The 17,156-nt window shown below is 45.6% G+C and overlaps 2 long non-coding RNA genes across 3 annotated transcripts in view; both read left to right on the top strand.

Annotated features, from left to right (window-relative positions):
• Nucleotides 1-17,156, top strand: part of LOC308463285 — a 447,382-nt gene that overhangs the window by 220,269 nt on the left and 209,957 nt on the right. The gene's annotated exons all lie outside the window — the stretch shown is intronic.
• Nucleotides 9,840-11,451, top strand: LOC308463316. 2 transcript variants are annotated; one of them, XR_013979556.1, is made up of 3 exons: nt 9,840-9,920; nt 10,544-10,684; nt 11,175-11,451. It is a non-coding gene; the product is annotated as an uncharacterized lncRNA (long non-coding RNA). The 2 variants fall into 2 exon arrangements; XR_013979557.1 differs by having other exon boundaries at nt 11,068-11,451.

Below are 17,156 nucleotides of genomic sequence, written 5' to 3'. Positions count from 1 at the left end.
CCTCCTGCTGCCGCCACATGATTTCTGTTCTCATCCTGAAGCAAAGTTCTTAATCCGAGGTACTATTTCTGGGTTAGAGGAGTCTGTAACCTGAAGCTTCTGTAACCCGAGGTACCACTGTAATCCCTTAGGTCGGGGTGGGGAATTTGAGGTAATGGAGCCCTGTCGGCCTTCTACCAGCCCACAAAACACTCCTCAGGTCACAGCCCTCACCCAGCTTTCTTCACACCCTCCTTGAGTGTTTTTGCCTGACTGGACTGTGTCCTTGAACTCTGACGATGCCTCTTGCTTGCCTGGATGGAGGAGAGAGAAGGGGGGGGTGCACCACTAGCCTATTGTACAAAGCATAGGAGCCAACTCTAGGGAGCCATGGGTGCTTGGGCACCCACAATAATATAATTGCGGAATTGTGGGAACCAGGCACCCACAAATTCAATGAGCAAAGCCGGCAGGCGGCAGCAGCACCACTGCCTCCAAGAGAGGAGGAGTTCAGCCCCGCCCTCCGCAGCCAGTGAGCAAGGTACCCTTCTCCAGGGGGCGGGGGGAGTCTCTCTGCCTCCAAGTCTGAGCCCCCCCCCACAGAAAAGGGTGCCTTGCTGGGTGCAGAGAGGAGGAAGAAGAGGAGCTGCCGCTGCCAGCTGCCATAACTCACATGCCTGCACATAGTGCAGTACACTAATGCCAGTGTACTGGAAGAAGCAAAGATCAACAGTGCCAAAGCAATGATTCTTCAACATCAACTTCGTTGGACTGGTCATGTTGTGCAGATGCCTGATTATCATCTTCCAAAGCAACTACTCTACTCCGAACTTAAAAATGGAAAGCGTAATGCTGGTAGTAAACAAAAGAGGTTCAAAGACTCTCTCCAGGCAAATCTTAAAAAAAAGCAGTATAAACACTGACAACTGGGAAACACTGGCCTGTGAGCGCTCCAATTGGAGAACAGCCTTTACCCAAGGTGTCATGGGCTTTGAAGATGCTCGAACTCAGGATGAAAGGGAGAAATGCGCTAAGAGGAAGGCACGTTTGGCAAACCCTCACTGTGATCAGCTCCCGCCCGAATACCTATGTCCCCACTGTGGAAGGATGTGTGGATCCAGAATTGGCCTCCACAGTCACTTACAGACTCACTTTTAAAACCGTGTTTATGGAAGACAATCTTACTTGGCTATGAGTGATTGCCAAAGAAAGAAAGAAAGAAAGAAAGAAAGAAAGAAAGAAAGAAAGAAAGAAGAATGACATAGTGTGTGTGATGCCACACGCACAATGCATGTTGTGTCACATTTTCGGAGGAACCCCCCTCCAAAAATGTGACACAACGTTGTACATCAGGCATGACATTGGATGTCTCCATTATGGTGGCAGGTGCCCACAATCCTGAGGGTGAAATGGCATCCCTGGTCCAAAGGTAACATTTATATCCATTGCTCCACCAGCTTTTGCCTTGAGCTCCACCCACTGATGACATGTGGCCCTCAGCTAGCTGCCCAGAAAACAGCGCGGCTCTCAGGCTGAAAAACTTTCCCTACCCCAATCAAATAAAACAACGGACATTTACCGTATTTTTTGCTGTATAAGACTCACTTTTTCCCTCCTAAAAAGTAAGGGGAAATGTGTGTGTGTCTTATGGAGCAAATGCAGGCTGCGCAGCTATCACAGAAGCCAGAACAGCAAGAGGGATTGCTGCTTTCACTGCGCAGTGATCCCTCTTGCTGTTCTGGCTTCTGAGATTCAGAATATTTTTTTTCTTGTTTTCCTCCTCCAAAAACTAGGTGCGTCTTGTGGTCTTATAGAGCAAAAAATATGGTAATTTCCTTACCTAATCAATCGGAACCACCAACTCTAACCTACACACTCTCCAGTGTGATTCTAGCCAGCTCCCTGTTCATGACTGGTGCTGGAGGTTGTCAAAGGATGGGCAGTTACCAGGGCCCAAACGCAGGAAGGTGCCAACTAATTAAATCCTGGCTTTCTCTTGGAACAGGGTCTTTGCCAGGTTAGAGGCAAGACCTGCTGCCTCCAACCAGCTCAGGCCCTGCATGCTTCAAATGGGCCCAGCAGAGTCTCCCGCGACGGTGAATGGAAGTGGCAGTTTCTCTCTGGGAAAGGAGGAAGTTTGTCATTTCTTCTCTTCCTTTTCACTTGCTTTCTCTTTTTTAAAAGAAGTTGGAAGTTTCACCGGCACACATGGAATGAATGCAAGGCATGACCAGTCTCTGGTGGGATGCCAAGGGAATGAGAGAGAGAGAGAGAGAGAGAGAGAGAGAGAGAGAGAGAGGGAGAGGGAGAGCGCTGCTGAATGTTAATGATTCATTACTGCTTGCAAGGCCTTTGTCTCCCTTTATCCGGTCCACTATAAAAGAATTAATTGGACAGAAAAATGGCAGGCTACAGAACCGACAACTAATTGCGGCACTCTGAATGCCTGATCACATGTGTGGCAGAGGGGTGGAATTCCAGACGGTCCCCTTTTGCCGAGACTTCTGGAATCATCATCATCATGATACTGGCACGTCACCCCCGCTTCGTATTTTGGAATCCCAGCTAGGAAAAGGACCGAGTGCTGACAGGGTGATCCAACCAGGTTCTGCTGCTGCCTATTTTCACTCGTGTGGGCATTGCACTATGGAAGTAAGGAGGGACCAGCCTCAAACTTTGCCCTGGAGAGAGAGAGAGAGAGAGAGAGAGAGAGAGAGAGAGAGGCGCATTGTCTTGTTGATCCCCACTCGGTGGTAGGAATTAGCAAGCCGTACCCCGCACCGATAGCAGTTTGATTTGGAATGCACACAGACAAAACTGTTTCTTTGCCAAATAAACCATTGTTTTAAACCTAATCCCACTCTGGAGAACATGCCCCATAGTTTTCCTAATCTAAGGTGGCCGTGTGTCCTATGTTAGGGAGGACGGTTCTTTATTTGAACGGCAATGTCTGCTGTCAGTGTGGTTTGTAGATACAGAACCCTAAGAAGGGAGATTGGGTGGGTGGGAGGCTCTTGTAGTTGCCCCTCAGGTATGAGCACCTGAACATCAGACTGAACAAGCACCTGGGCACAGTCTTCCTCACTAAGGTGAGATAGACTAGAGAGAGAGAGAAAGAGGTGGAGCTACATACACACCATGCATTTAAAATATATTTAAGGCACACACACACACACACATACACACACCCCCTGCAGTTCATCCTGCGAACTGGAGTTGCTTAAGGGTGCTGGGAATTGTAACTCTGTGAGGAGTAAACTGTTAAGTTGTGGGCGAACATATCAGACGACACAGCGATTCTTCAAACAGCTCTTGTTTATTCACAGGCCATAACAGAACTGAACTGAAGGGTTCATCCAGCCTGCTTATATAGAGCTCCAGTACAACGCGACTATAACAACTTTTTGTAACTATCCAATCACTGAACGTCACTTTCAATCCCTTATTTGCATATGTGGACCTGAGTGAAAACTATCTACAGTATCCCCCTGCTGGCCCAGAGTGGGAACTTCAGTACATAACATAAACTATGGTTCCCAGGATCTTAAGGAAGGGGAGTGTGCTCTGAATGCACTTTAAATGAATGGTGTGTACACAACCAAATAAATAATATTATTCTTGTTATAGGCCTCTTCTGCACTATACGTTTCAAGCGACATCATGTCACTTTTAAACAGTCATGGTTCCCCCCTGCAAAGAATGCTGGGAAATGTAGTTTGTTCAGACTGCTGGGCATTGTTGAGAGACCCCCTATGTCCCTCATAGCTGCAATTCCCAGAGTTACCTGGGAAGAGGGATTGACTGTTAAAGCACTCTGGGAATTGTAGCTCCTTAAGGGGAACTGGGGTCTCCTAACAACTCCCAGCACCTTTAACAAACTATAGTTCTTCCCAAGAAGGGAACCCTAACTGTTGTGGTATGATACTGCTTGAAATGTATAGTGTGCAAACAAGGCCTTTGTAACTATTTCTAAATTTGCATCTGTGCAGATAAATGAGCAGGTGCAAATTCCATGCAAATCTGTGCCTTCATTTTATTTTTTCCTTGATGCATTTCCTCTTTTTACAGCAACATGTCAATTGTTATCCTAACGTAATCACAACCTCCGACTTCCAATGGGCCTGGAGGCCCTTGGTCACTTCCCCACGCTGCTCACCCTAAAACTTTTGAAAACTTCCAGGGGAACAGGTGAATGAGGAAAGAGATGTCAGGAACGAGAGGGGCATTCCCCAGGGAGAGATGCTGCCCCTGACCCTTCCATGCTTTGAAGAGCACTCATTGTTCTTTGAAGGAACAAGAACCCCACCTGAAATGATGCCCAGACAAAGGAATCTGAAAAAAAAGAACAATTCTTCCTTAATCTTACTGAATAGAGAAGTATAATTGTGGATTCTTCCCATCTGTGCTTTCCAGAAACAGAACTTCTCGTTCCTCTTCTGCAGTCCTGCTGGCAATAGATTTGTGGGACACAATGGGGGGTGGATTTTAATGCCTAAGAGACAATGGCTGTGCTGTGAAGATTTCCCCTTAAGAAGTGGATGTTTGGATACCCATCCCTGTTATGGCTCAGCTTGTGTGAGGTGAACAACTTCCTTTTCTCTGTCATCAGTCTTCCAAGGTTCACCTTCAATGGGTGACCTCACTGGGTTCTGTTATGAGAAAGGGAGAGAAACTTCTCTCTGTCAGGGTGATGCATTATTTCACAAATCCCTTGCCCCTTATTCCCCTCCCCCCCCCCCATGTATCATAGTGATTACAGCATTGGACTAGGGCCTGGGAGAGATAAGAGTTCAAATCCCCACTCATTCATGCAGCTCACTGGGCGACCTTGAGCCAGTCACTATCTCTCAGCCTAGCCCTACATCACAGCGTTGTAGAGATTAAATGAGGAGGACAATGCATGCCGCCTTGAGCTTTCTCTCTCACACACATATCAAAGATTTATCATAGAATTGTAGAGTTGGAAGCGACTCTGAGGACCATCTAGTTCAGGTAGGCAACCTAAGGCCCATGGGCCGGATGCGGCCCAATCGCCTTCTCAATCCGGCCCGCAGACGGTCCAGGAATCAGCGTGTTTTTACATGAGTAGAATGTATGCTTTTATTTAAAATGCATCTCTGGGTTATTTGTGGGGCATAGGAATTCGTTCATATATTTTTTTTCAAAATATAGTCCGGCCCCCCACATGGTCTGAGGGATGGTGGACCGCCCCATGGCTGAAAAAGGTTGCTGACCCCTGATTTAGTTCAACCCCCTGCAATGCAGGAATATGCAGCTGTACGACACGGGGATCAAACCTGCAACTTTGGCGTTATCAGCACCACGCTCTAACCAACTGAGCCATTATGAAAAACATACACACACACACTCTTCAGATTGCATTTGGCATTAGTCCTACACAGAGTAGACCTATTGAAATTAATGGGCATGAATAAATAAGGTTTATTCATAAACCTGAGTAAATGTTAATAAGACCTGACCCTTCCTTTTGCACCCGCTTTGCAGGCAGTGTTGCTTGACTGGCTCAGCACCATCTAAAACTGCGTCTTCCAAAACAGGGATAATGTGTCTTATTAGAAGGGGCCAAATGCACTCACTCTGTTGAGTTGTGACTGATTTCTGCAGGTCAGGCAGGCGGCCTGTCCCAGCACATTTTGTCCTGCTTGTTTGGCTGAGTCCTGCCTGTTTCGTTCCTTGCAGCTAATTAAAAAATAATAAAGAAAGCACCTCTTGGAAGGCTTTCAACCGCCAAGCCAGCTGAGGAGCCAGAAGTGGCTTTGGCACTTGCTCTGCTCGGGAATATCGGGCTTGGTGGTTTTTCCCTCCCGGGGACAAAATGGGACATGTTGAGCAACTGACTCCCTTTTCTGCCAGATATCGCTGCCCTCAACAGCCACTGCAGCAGAAGCTGAGGGAACAGGAACAGGGGAAGAAACCTTGAGCCAGACTGTCGGTCCATCTAGCTCATTGTTGGCCACATTCACTCCATACTTTTGAAGCGCTTTAAACAGTTGTGGCTTCCACCAAAGTATCCTGGGAGCTGTAGTTCAGACCCTCCAAGTGTCCGTATTTTCCAGGGACAGTCCTGGATTTATAGAAGCCGTTCCAGTTTCTGATTTGATCCCGGAATGTCCTGCTTTCCCTTAGGATGTCCCTATTTTCATTGGAGAAATGTTGGAGGGTATGGAGTTATGCATACCCTGAGCCAAGGAGATAAGTAACTATAAAACCTTTAGAAGACATCTGAAGGAAGCCCTCTATAGGGAAGTTTTAAAAAAAATTATGAATGTCCTATTATGTTTTTGTATATGTTGGCAGTTGCCCAGTGTGGTTGGAGCAACCCAGTCAGATGGGTGGGGCATAAATAGTAAAATCATTATTACTATTATCAGTGCTTTTTTTCTGGGGGCGACCCATGAGTATACACATACCCCTAAGCGTTTTGTGAATCTTTGTACTTTTGTCCATTTGCTGTATTTATTTTTCCCAATTTGAACTATAAAATGGTGATTTTCTTGAGTCAAAATGAGAGTACCCCTAAACATTTTTTTAGAAAAAGAAGCACTGACTATTATTTTGGAAAAGGAGGACATCCCTTTTTTCATTAGAAAAATGTTGGAGACTATGGTAAAGGGACCCCTGAACTGTTAGGTCCAGTCGTGGACGACTCTGGGGTTGCAACATTCATCTCGCTTTACTGGCCGAGGGAGCCGGCGTACAGCTTCCGGGTCATGTGGCCAGCATGACTAAGCCGCTTCTGGCGAACCAGAGCAGCGCACGGAAATGCCGTTTACCTTCCTGCCGGAGTGGTACCTATTTATCTACTTGCACTTTGACATGCTTTTGAACTGCTAGGTTGGCAGGGGCAGGGACTGAACAACGGGAGCTCACCCCGTCGTGGGGATTCGAACCGCTGACCTTCTGATCGGCAAGCCCTAGGCTCTGTGGTTTAGACCACAGTGCCACCCAAGGCTAGGGTAGTTTGTTACAAATGAGATGAGAGTTGTTGGAAGATCCCTATATTTCCCTCGCAGGGCATAAATATTAGGAGTTTGGCATTCTCTCTTTGCCAAGATAAAAACCTGAAATGGATTTTGCCATCATGCAAATATTCAGCCCGGATCTCTCCTCCCTACCATTTGGCGATTGGCTGCTGGCTCTGGGAGCGCGTTGCTTGATTTGCAAAGGAGATTAGGTGCAAATATTCTGCCTTATTACCAAAGACAGACAGGACAGTTCAAAACCAGTCTCATGCCAGTGGATGAACTGCACTCGCTTCCGGGTTTCAGAACTGGCATTTATGTTTAGTGTTGAAGAGCTACCCTCACTGTTGGAGGCAGTGTGCTTCTGAGTACTAGTTGCTGGCAATCATGAATGGAGAGAGCGCTATGGTCACACTCAAGTCCTGCTTGGCATTTGGCTGGGCACTGTGGGAAAAGGATGCTGAACTAGGTAGGCTGTTGGCCTGGTCCAACAGGACTCTTCTTGTGTTCATGGTAGTGGTGTTATTCCTTCAGGATCAGAGGCAGTATCTTCTGAACACCAGTTTCTGGGAATCACAAGTGAGCGCTGCTGTTGTACTCAAGTCCTGCTTGAAGGCTTCACATCAGATTCTGACTTCTTATGGTAACCTGCTGCCCGTGGGTTTCATGATGGAGTCATTCTTGGACGGAAGGTCATAATATGCCAAACGATCTCACACACTGGAGGAACCCAGCGTCGCAGCACAGAGAGATTCAGCCCTGTTTCCGCAGGTCTCAACCATCAGGTTGTGTAAAAGCTTTTGGGAGCTGCAGTTTGAAGAAATCCAGTTTCTTCAGCCCCCCCCCGCCCTCCCGCTTTTAGTCCTCCAGCAGGCCCTGCCAAGTGTTATAAAAATATATCAGCGTGTGCCAAAACATTTAGCACTCTCCTTATTACTTGAAGGTTAGAGGTTAAACAAATTCCTCCGTACAATTTACTGTGTTCATTTCAGCTTTGCAACACAGGCCTGGCCCACTGGCAGATATATTTCATGGTGAAATAACTCCCTGAAGTATTTAAAAAAAAAAGGGGGGGGGGAGTTGCACAGGGCTCCACAACACTTCTTTTTTATATTGCACAAAAAAGCTACTATATAAAACAAGCTGAAAACAAGGCCTCCATGAAAAAGAAGGTTGCAAAAACCTGTTTTGCAGTGGCCAGTAAACTTGAGACGTAAAGAAAATCCTCCTTTAAAACAGGCTGTTAATTTTATTTTCTGCCTCTTTACCTCCCCTTTCCTTCTGTGTGGTGTGGAGTCAGTAGGGATGTGGAAAGGTAATGTCCAGCAGGGTTGGAGGAGAAATTCGATTCAGTTCACATTTAAAGCGAAACTACCCAATTGTCTTTTCCAAACAATACGGGAATAAAAAATGCGCCAGCTTTTGAGATTCATACTTTCACAATGCTGTTCTTCAAACACCTAATGTGTAAAAAAAATGAATATATGGAGGAATAATGTTCCTATGTGTCATATTCAGGGGAAATGCCTTGCAAAGATGCTTATGTTAGGCAAAATAGTATGCAAAAATATGTTTATCAGGAGAAATTCACAACAAAATGCTGGTGAATTTTAATGAGGACCTTTTGCAAGACTTTTTTCTAAATCTGATGTGGAGAAGTAAATTTAAGATTGGGAAATTAGAAACAGAGAGAAACTGGAATCAACAGATTTGCCCCATCCTTAAGAGTCACATAGCAATCCTTAAAAACAAACAAACAAACAAAACCCATTTATTTATTTATTTATTACAGTGGTACCTTGGAAGTTGAACGGAATCCGTTCCGGAAGTCTGTTCGACTTCCAAAGGTCCTGCAGCCAATCAGAAGCCATGGAAGCCCCATCGGACGTTTGGCTTCCAAAAGAACGTTAGAAAACTGGAACAGTCACTTCCGGGTTTCGATCATTCGGGAGCCAAAATGTTCAAGAACTAGGCTGTTCAAAAACCAAGGTATGCCTGTACTTTTCTTTTTAAAAGTTTTTTAAATAAAAATTTATTGATTTGCAATAAATAATAATTACAAAAAAGAAAGGAAGGAATACAAAAGCCAAATCCCAACTTGCCCCACTTCCCCTTCTAGAACAGATCAATCTAGTTAAGTCTACCCTAGTCCAATCTGTGATTTCGGTAGTTCTTCAGGATTATCAGTAAAATATTTTATAAACAGATGACATATTTCAACAAAATATTTGACATCATTTGTATTATTCAATGCATGTAATCTTTTTTTCTAAAACAGAAATGGATCATATATTCTGTTTCCAAAAGAGATACAGAGATGTCACCCAGCATTCCTGTACGACAGCCTTCTTACCCTAGCATGTACGTCTTACCCTAGCATGTAGTTAAACTATGGAACTCATTGCCACAGGAGGAAGTGATGGAGGACAAAGCGTTATCAATGACTATTAGCCACAATAGCTACACTCTGCCTCCATGGTCAGAGGGAGTAATGCTTCTGAATACCAGTTGCCAGAAACCAGAGGAGGGGGGAGTATTATTATACCTGTCTGAAACCTTGCAGAGCTGCTGCCAGTCAGTGCTGCCATTACTGAGCTAAGTGGAGCTACGGTCTGTCTCTGTATAAGGCAGCTTCCTTTGAAACATTTCCACCTTGATAGAAACGAGCTGGTGTCTCAGACTCAGAAAGGGACCTCAGGGATTCTTACAGATTCAGCTTGTTGCCTACCGGCTCTTCGTAGCTGCCTGCGAGAATTTTTCTTTGTCGATCTGGGATTCTAAACTTCTGAGCTTGAAGCTGTAACAACAGTCCTTGGGGACCAAGGGGGGGGGGGAGAGAAGGAAAACCACCACCACAACCAGCCCCATCATTGTGGCCCCACTTACATTAAGGTCTTGGATTTCCTCAAAGAGGGGCGGGAAACGGGAACCCAGACATCTAGGTGTCTTGTATAGAAGGTAATAAAACTGGCCTGGCGGATTGAAGATGGAGAACCTCAGGGACTATTTAGAGGTATCCATCATATAAATGAGGAGGCGGAGGAAGTCTGGATGATAGTAACCCCATATTAAAAAATTCTACCTTGTCAACAAGGAAAGCGCTACATGGTGGAAATCCACCTACTTTTGTAAAACTGTGAAACCAGATGTCTCGGAGCAATAACTGTTGTACAAGAACAAGGCGGAGGGGAAGAGAGAGAAAGGGGAATGAGATGGCTCATATATATATATATATATATATATAAACTTCCCAGGAACGTTCTTGCGCTCTGCAGTGATGGTTTCGATTAAAACACCTTCCTCCAAATATTGTTCATATTAATGGGGTGGCCAGCTGCAGGGTTGTGTTTGAAGAATACTTACGCATTTTTAGCAAGCAACATCTGGCGAATAATCTCAGGATCCAGATGGTGGTCAGAGGCCTATCACGGCACCCCGTTTTTCTTCTCCTACCAATGCCCCAAAAGAGAGAGAGGGAGTTGGAATGGGGGGGGGGGAGAGAAAACAAGGATTATGATTGCTGAAATTTTGCCCAAACTGAAACCTTCTCTTCCATCAATTGGTCCAATCGTCTTTTAAAGGACTCTTCAAATATTCTTCAAATATCCATGGAAGATGGAGAAAACCTGTTTTCTGCTGCTCCAGAGAGGAGAACCCAAAACAGTGGATTCAAATGACAAGAAAAGAGATTCTGAACAAACATTAGGAAGAACTTTCTGATGGTAAGAGCAGTTCAACAGTGGAACAGACTTCAAAGGCAGTGGATCCCCCTTCACAGAAGGTTCTTAAGCGGCAATTGGACTGCCATCTGCCATGTATGATTTAGTTGAGATTTCTGCATTGCAAGGGGTTGGACTAGATGGTTTCCCTCCCAACTGTACAATTCTATGAAGCCATCCAAATTAGAGGCCATCACTGCCTCCTACAGAAGCAGGTCCCATAGTTTAACTAAGCCTGGTTGAAGGCATGAGAGTGGTGGGATTGCTGTGTGTGTTATGAAGATGAATGAACAGTTGTGGGGGAGAGAGTTCGGCACTTTTCCCAGCTCCCTGATTCTCTCTCTCTCTCTCTCTCTCTCTCTCTCTCTCTCTCTCTCTCCTGCCAGTAGATTCTTGTTGCACTCTGCATTCCCAACAACGGGGAAACAAGTGCTACAGGAAGGTGTTTGCCAAGGCAACGTTTTTACTCCTTCCCCCTTATTCGCTGATGCAGGTGGTGCAAAATCGCCGATACAAGAAACTGCTGCTGTTGGACCGACCACGTGCCAATTTGATCTCTGCAGCCAGCAACTGAGGAGTTAAAAAAAACAACCCCTGCCCGCCTGGCACACTGAAGACCCCAGAGAGCGGTTCACAGACAACAAAAGAAAACGGCTGTTGAGGACCTGGGGTGGAACGGCGTTGCATTAGGAAACACGCCTAGGCATGCTAGCTCATGTTAAATTAGGTGTAAAATTGACATTCACAATCTGCCCTTTTGCTGCACATGTCATCGGGAGGGAGCGGGGCGGAGGGAGGGAGGGGTCTCCAGGCCACCGTCCACCAGGCACGTCTGCTCTCGGAACACGATACGGGGGTCGGAACAGCTGCCTGGCCGTCGCAATAACATCCCGGGCTGGAAACGCGCGGGCCAGTAATGTGAAATAAATGCACAGATGTTCCCTATGAGCAACGGCTGGCCCACTTCACACGGTCAGTGGCAGATTGGGAACGCATTTGCGTCCGTTATGGCCAAGCGGCCCTGGCGAATCGTCTCTCCCATTCAGGCGGGAAATAGGGAGGCCTTCTCAGACGCCCGGAACAATTCTGGCATGAAGTGTGGAGGACAAGGCTGGCTGGGTTGCAAGGCCAGGTTTCAGTCCCCTGCAGGAAGCTCTCCTGGGCGAAACAGAGGTCATGAAGGTTCTCAGGGCAGCGGTGGTATAGTGGTTAGAGCAGGTGTCGGGGAACCTTTGGCCATCTAGATGTTGCTGAACTACAGTTCCCATCAATCCTAGCCATTGGCCAGGCTGGCTGGGGCTGATGGGAGTTGTAGTTCAGCAACATCTGGAGGGCCAAAGACTCCAACTTTTGGTTAGAGTATCAAAAAAGGACCTGAGAGACCAGAGTTCACATCGCAACCCAGTCATGTGAAGCTCACTGGGTGGCTGAGGACCAGATACTGTCTCTTGGCCCAACCTATCTCACAGGTTTGTTGTGAGGATAAAATAGGTGAGGAGAAGAACCGAGTCTGCCACCTTGTGCTCCTCAGAGGAAAGGTGGGATAAAAACATAGTGATAAATAAAAATATATAGGTGAAAACCTGGAGAAGCTTGTTTTTCTCAAGCCAGCTTCCAGAAGAGCAAGGAAGAAGAGCAGTGCCAGTTCTTTTTAAAGAAGAGGAGCATGGGGTAAACCCAGAGGGAGCAAAGGAACGAGCAGGCAGTGGCAGCTGCTGCTTTCTGCCTCCTTTCCTTCATTGCTTTCTCATTGGCCTGAGATAGTGAGTAGGGAATGAATAAGTGGTAAATGAGGCACCCAGGGCCTATACCACAAATGAGGCCAGGTGAGGTGACCACCTCAGGTGGCAGGATGGATCCCCAGGGGCAGCAGATTCTGATGTCAATCTTTCTTCCCGCCTTGTTCCTAATATAGATCTTCACTCACCCCTTCTTCCCTGGTGAGGAGGGGAGGGGACACCATTTTGTGTTTCATCTCAGGTACCAAAATGTCCCTGGGATAACTTGTGGCCTTCTAGATGGGTTTTTGGTCCTGGACAAACTGACAACTTGTCCTTCCCTCATAGAATTTGGATTGCCAGTTGCTCAGTCCCTTTAGCACATGAACATTCTGTGCCATCACATCAGCTCAGCCAGTCACACACTTTGCTGCAGCAATGAAGCATCGGTAGTGTTGGATGGAACTTAGCATGTAAATCAGAGGTTCTCGACCTGTGGGTCCCCAGATGTTGTTGGACTACAACTCCCATCATCCATGAGCTCTGGCCTTGCTAGCTAGGGGTGATGGGAGTTGTAGTTCAACAGCTTCTGGGGACAGTTGAGAAAGGCTGATGTAAATGAAGAACTTAGCAATCATTCCCCTGCCTCAAACCACCCTACAAATCTCGCTCATTCGAGGTCTGCTCAAGCCCTTCGCTCACTTCTCCAGACTTCTGATTCACAAGAACATTTGTGATTTATCAGTCACCTGGACGACCCATTATGGCTCCATCTGCCCGGTATCTATGGAGAACGTGTTTGTTGCCTCATTCATACACAGGCCAGAATAAATGAAGGAGGAGAATTTGCTCCAAAATCCAGCCTCCTCTCTCGGAGTCTCACTTCTGCCTCATTAATTTTACGCCTTGACAGCTTCACAAGCTGGTGGCTTCTGTTTGCTTGGCAGATGGATCTGTTTCAGAGCAAGTTTCTCTCCGCAATTTCTTTTGCTCTCCCCCTCATCCTGCCCCCTCATTAGGTAGGCTCTTCTTGACAGAGACTTTGTGGTTCCTCTACATATCACGTACCCTTCACAAGCTCATTATTACTGAGGGCATGGATGCGGGAGAAATTGGACTCCGTTTGCATTTAGCTCAGTCAGTAGAGCATTAGATGCTTAATCTCAGGGCTGTAGGTTCAAGCCCCACATTGGACAAAATATTCTTGCATTGCAGAGATTGGACCTTGTGGTCTCTTCCAACTCTAAAATTCTATGATTTCCTGGACTGGGAAAGCCTGTCCACAGTAGTTCAAACATTGGTTCCTTCAATACTGGATTAATGTGATGCTCTCAATATGGAGCTTCCCTTTGCACTCGATCCAGAAGCTGTAGTTAGCGTAGAATGCTGCAGCATGATTGCTGACAGGAGTGAAACCTTGTCAACACAGCACTTTTGTTCAGAGACCAGCATTGGCTGCCAGTTTGCTATCAAGCCAAGTTCAAGACATTAATATTAGCATATGAAGTCCATGACAACTTGGGACCAGTTTCCTTGAGGGATTGATTTTCACCATATTTGCCCACTTGACACCTTCGATCTGTGGAACAAGCACTGTTGCAAATGCCACATAATACTTATTTCCACCTATGCAATAATTCAATCTTTAGTGTGGCAGCAGCCACACTATAGAACTCCCTGACTATTGACATTAGGCAGGCAACTTCACTTTCCACTTTTTAGTGCCTGCTAAAACCATTTTTGTTTAGACAAGCCTACCAAGATATGTGGAAAGTTTACATGTGTTTTAATTTGTTTTTAGTTTATCGCTGATTGTAATTATTCCCTGAATGTTTTAAATAGCTTTTTAAAAAACTTTTTCTACTGATGATTTTGTTTTATTATTTTTGTAAACCGTTTTGAGGTTTTTCTTTTTTACCACCAAGAATATAAATTTTATGAAATAATAAATAAATGCAATTAATTTAAAAATGAACCTACCTTCTTCTCTGCATATATATCTGCATGCATCATTTCGGCTAGCCCTTACAATTGCTCTGTAAGGTACATCAGTGTGATTATTCTGCTATTGCAGGTGGAGGAGACAGCAGAACCAAGAGCAAGCGACTTCTTCATCAAATAAAGAAGAAAAAATCAATTCAGCTTGCATCTGAAGGCAAACTTCCCCCCAAAACACACAAACCCAAATACGACCATCTTTTGAAATTTGCACTTTTTTGAATTTTGCAAGGCAGTTCTCCAGTCAAAAATTTGTACAAGAATGCATTTACTGGGGTAAAGTGTGCAAATAAATGCATATATTAGTCAAAATAACATACGAAAATGCATTGTATTAGAGGATATTGTTTTGCATACAGACATGGGCATATTAGGAGAATTTTCCATGAAAATGCTTATGAATTTTCATGGGGCATTTTTTATTTTTAAAAAATCGCAAACTGATGTGGCAATGTGGAGAACTGAACTCAAGATTGTGAAAATGGGGCGATGTGGGAAATCTAAATTGATGGGTTCATCTCTCCCTGACTTGCAGTCCATCTATGTAAACAGCAGATCACATGGTTAAACTTCATAGTGGACACTTTACACCTAGGAAGCCAGCATGTCAGAGAGAACATACTAGTACAAGGCATGTTTGAGGAGCCTGGTTTCTGTGAATTTAGATAGCAGCTGACCTGATTTATGCCTCCTGGATGAATGCATGGACTGGGAAATGGTTGTCTTTTGGATTTTTGCTGTTTGTTGAAACTTGCAATGCAGTTCAAAAATCAACATGGTTGTATATCATCCAGTATACAGAAATTTTATTGCCACTTAGGCTGCCTTCACAATTCAATTCAAGCCACAGGATTGAATTGTCAGATAGATAGATAGATAGATAGATAGATAGACAGATAGATAGATAGATGATAGATAGATGGTCCTCATTGAAACTGGTCAGCATCCCAGTGTAAATTGATCATGTATCTACATTTTCTTATGTAATTTATCCTGATACACACATTTTGCACCCCCCCCCATATAATGCACTTTATATGTTGTTTTCACAGATCTATGCATTTTAATATACCTCCCACTAATGTATACATTGCGTACACATTACTTGGATGGAAAACCGACTCACAAATTTCAGAAAAGCGGAACAGTCAAAGGGTAGCTGAGTTTCAGTTTGCACATTGCTTTGGAAAGTGAGAATTAGGCAGCTTTGCAGATCTGAACCAAAGGAAGTTTGTCCTCCATCCCTACCGGTGACGCTGCGCTGCAGCGCTGGGGAATCACCGAAGGATTGTGAGGCTTCAATGATTTATAGGAAGCAAGCCTGGCGTTTCCCAGCTGCTGTGAGGTACCACGACCCCCTCCCCGCCAGCCCCACTTTGTCGCTTGTTCGGCTCAGTCTATGCAGCAGAATTTTACTCCCGATAGAGTTGAAAAATTCTTCCTTTGGAACTGGCGCCAGTATTCCAAAACGTCAGCGACCTCTGGAACCACACAAGATTTAGTGGTTACTTCAGTTCAGCTGTAATGAGGCTTTGCAGAAACCACTCAAGAAGCCAAGTGGGCAATTTTTGCTTAACCCTTAGGATGTCTCCCAACGAAAAGGAAAACTTTGGCCGAGTCGCTCACAAACAGTTGCTTCCTCTTAAGAAGAGATCTGAAAAAATAGAGAGGCTTTAGGAGCGAGAGTGTCTGTGTCCCAGACCAGAGGTGGGGAAGCTGTAGTGGCCTTCCAGATGTTGCTAGACTCCAACTCCTATCATTCCTGATCAGTGGCCATGCTGGGGCTGATGGGAGCTGAAGTCCAAAACATCTGGAGGCTCACAGGCTCCCCATCACTATCCTAGATGATTTTTCTTTTAAAAGCATATGAGAAATCTGTAGAGGTCACTCCCAGTGTTAAGGGGGTCCCTGGCAAAGGACTCTGCCCTCCTCCTCCACTGGTTCTCCCTCCATCAAAGATGGGGTTTAACTAGAAGGCCAGTGTGTGTGTATGGGGGGTGACCACAGCACAAAGCTACTGGGTGTTGGAAGTACAGCAGCAGGGATCATTCATTCGGGAATGTAACGGTTAATTCTGTTGACTGCTGTCCAAGAGGGGTGGAGGTGTTGCCTAGCAACCAGTCAGAGTGGTTTGCTTGCTGAGGTATCTCAAGCTCTGCTTGGCTGTGTAATTGTGGAGGCATCCACCCCCACCCCCAGAGCACCCCTTGCTCTTTCCTATTCTTAATGGCACCCAAAATCTGCTGACTGGGGTGCCTACTTTAACTGACCTCACAGGAGCAGAGGAAGCTGCCTTATAAGTAGTATGAGCAACAATCCATCTTGATCAGTATTGCCTACACTGACTAGTAGCAGCTGTCCAGGGTTTCAGACATGGATAATTCCCAGCCCCACCAAGATATGCTGGGGATTGAAGATCTAAGACCTTCTGCAGGCAAAAGCAGATGTTCTGTCACCAGGACTGGAGAACTGGATGTGACTGTCCAGGTCTCTCTGGCTGGCCCTCAGGGTTCTCCTTGGGGGACATCTCCTCTCCAGTCACACACCTTCCAACCCCTTTCCTTTGGGGTACACCTGTTTCACACCCTCCTTAAGTGTGCTTGCCTGGCTGGAATATGTCGTTGAAGTCTTGCTCGCTTGCCTAGATGGAGGATAGAGGCAGCTCTGTGAGTGTGTGTTTAGAACAAGCCTACCGTACGCAGGTGAAATTCAAATGTGTTGCTTGAGCTCTTTCTGCTTATGGCCCTGCCCACCACTGA

The sequence above is a fragment of the Podarcis pityusensis genome, assembly GCF_964106645.2.
Source record: "Podarcis pityusensis genome assembly, chromosome: 14".
Lineage (NCBI taxonomy): Eukaryota > Metazoa > Chordata > Lepidosauria > Squamata > Lacertidae > Podarcis > Podarcis pityusensis.
The sequence above is the reverse complement of the archived record's forward strand: the minus strand, read 5'-3'. Positions and strand labels throughout refer to the sequence as shown.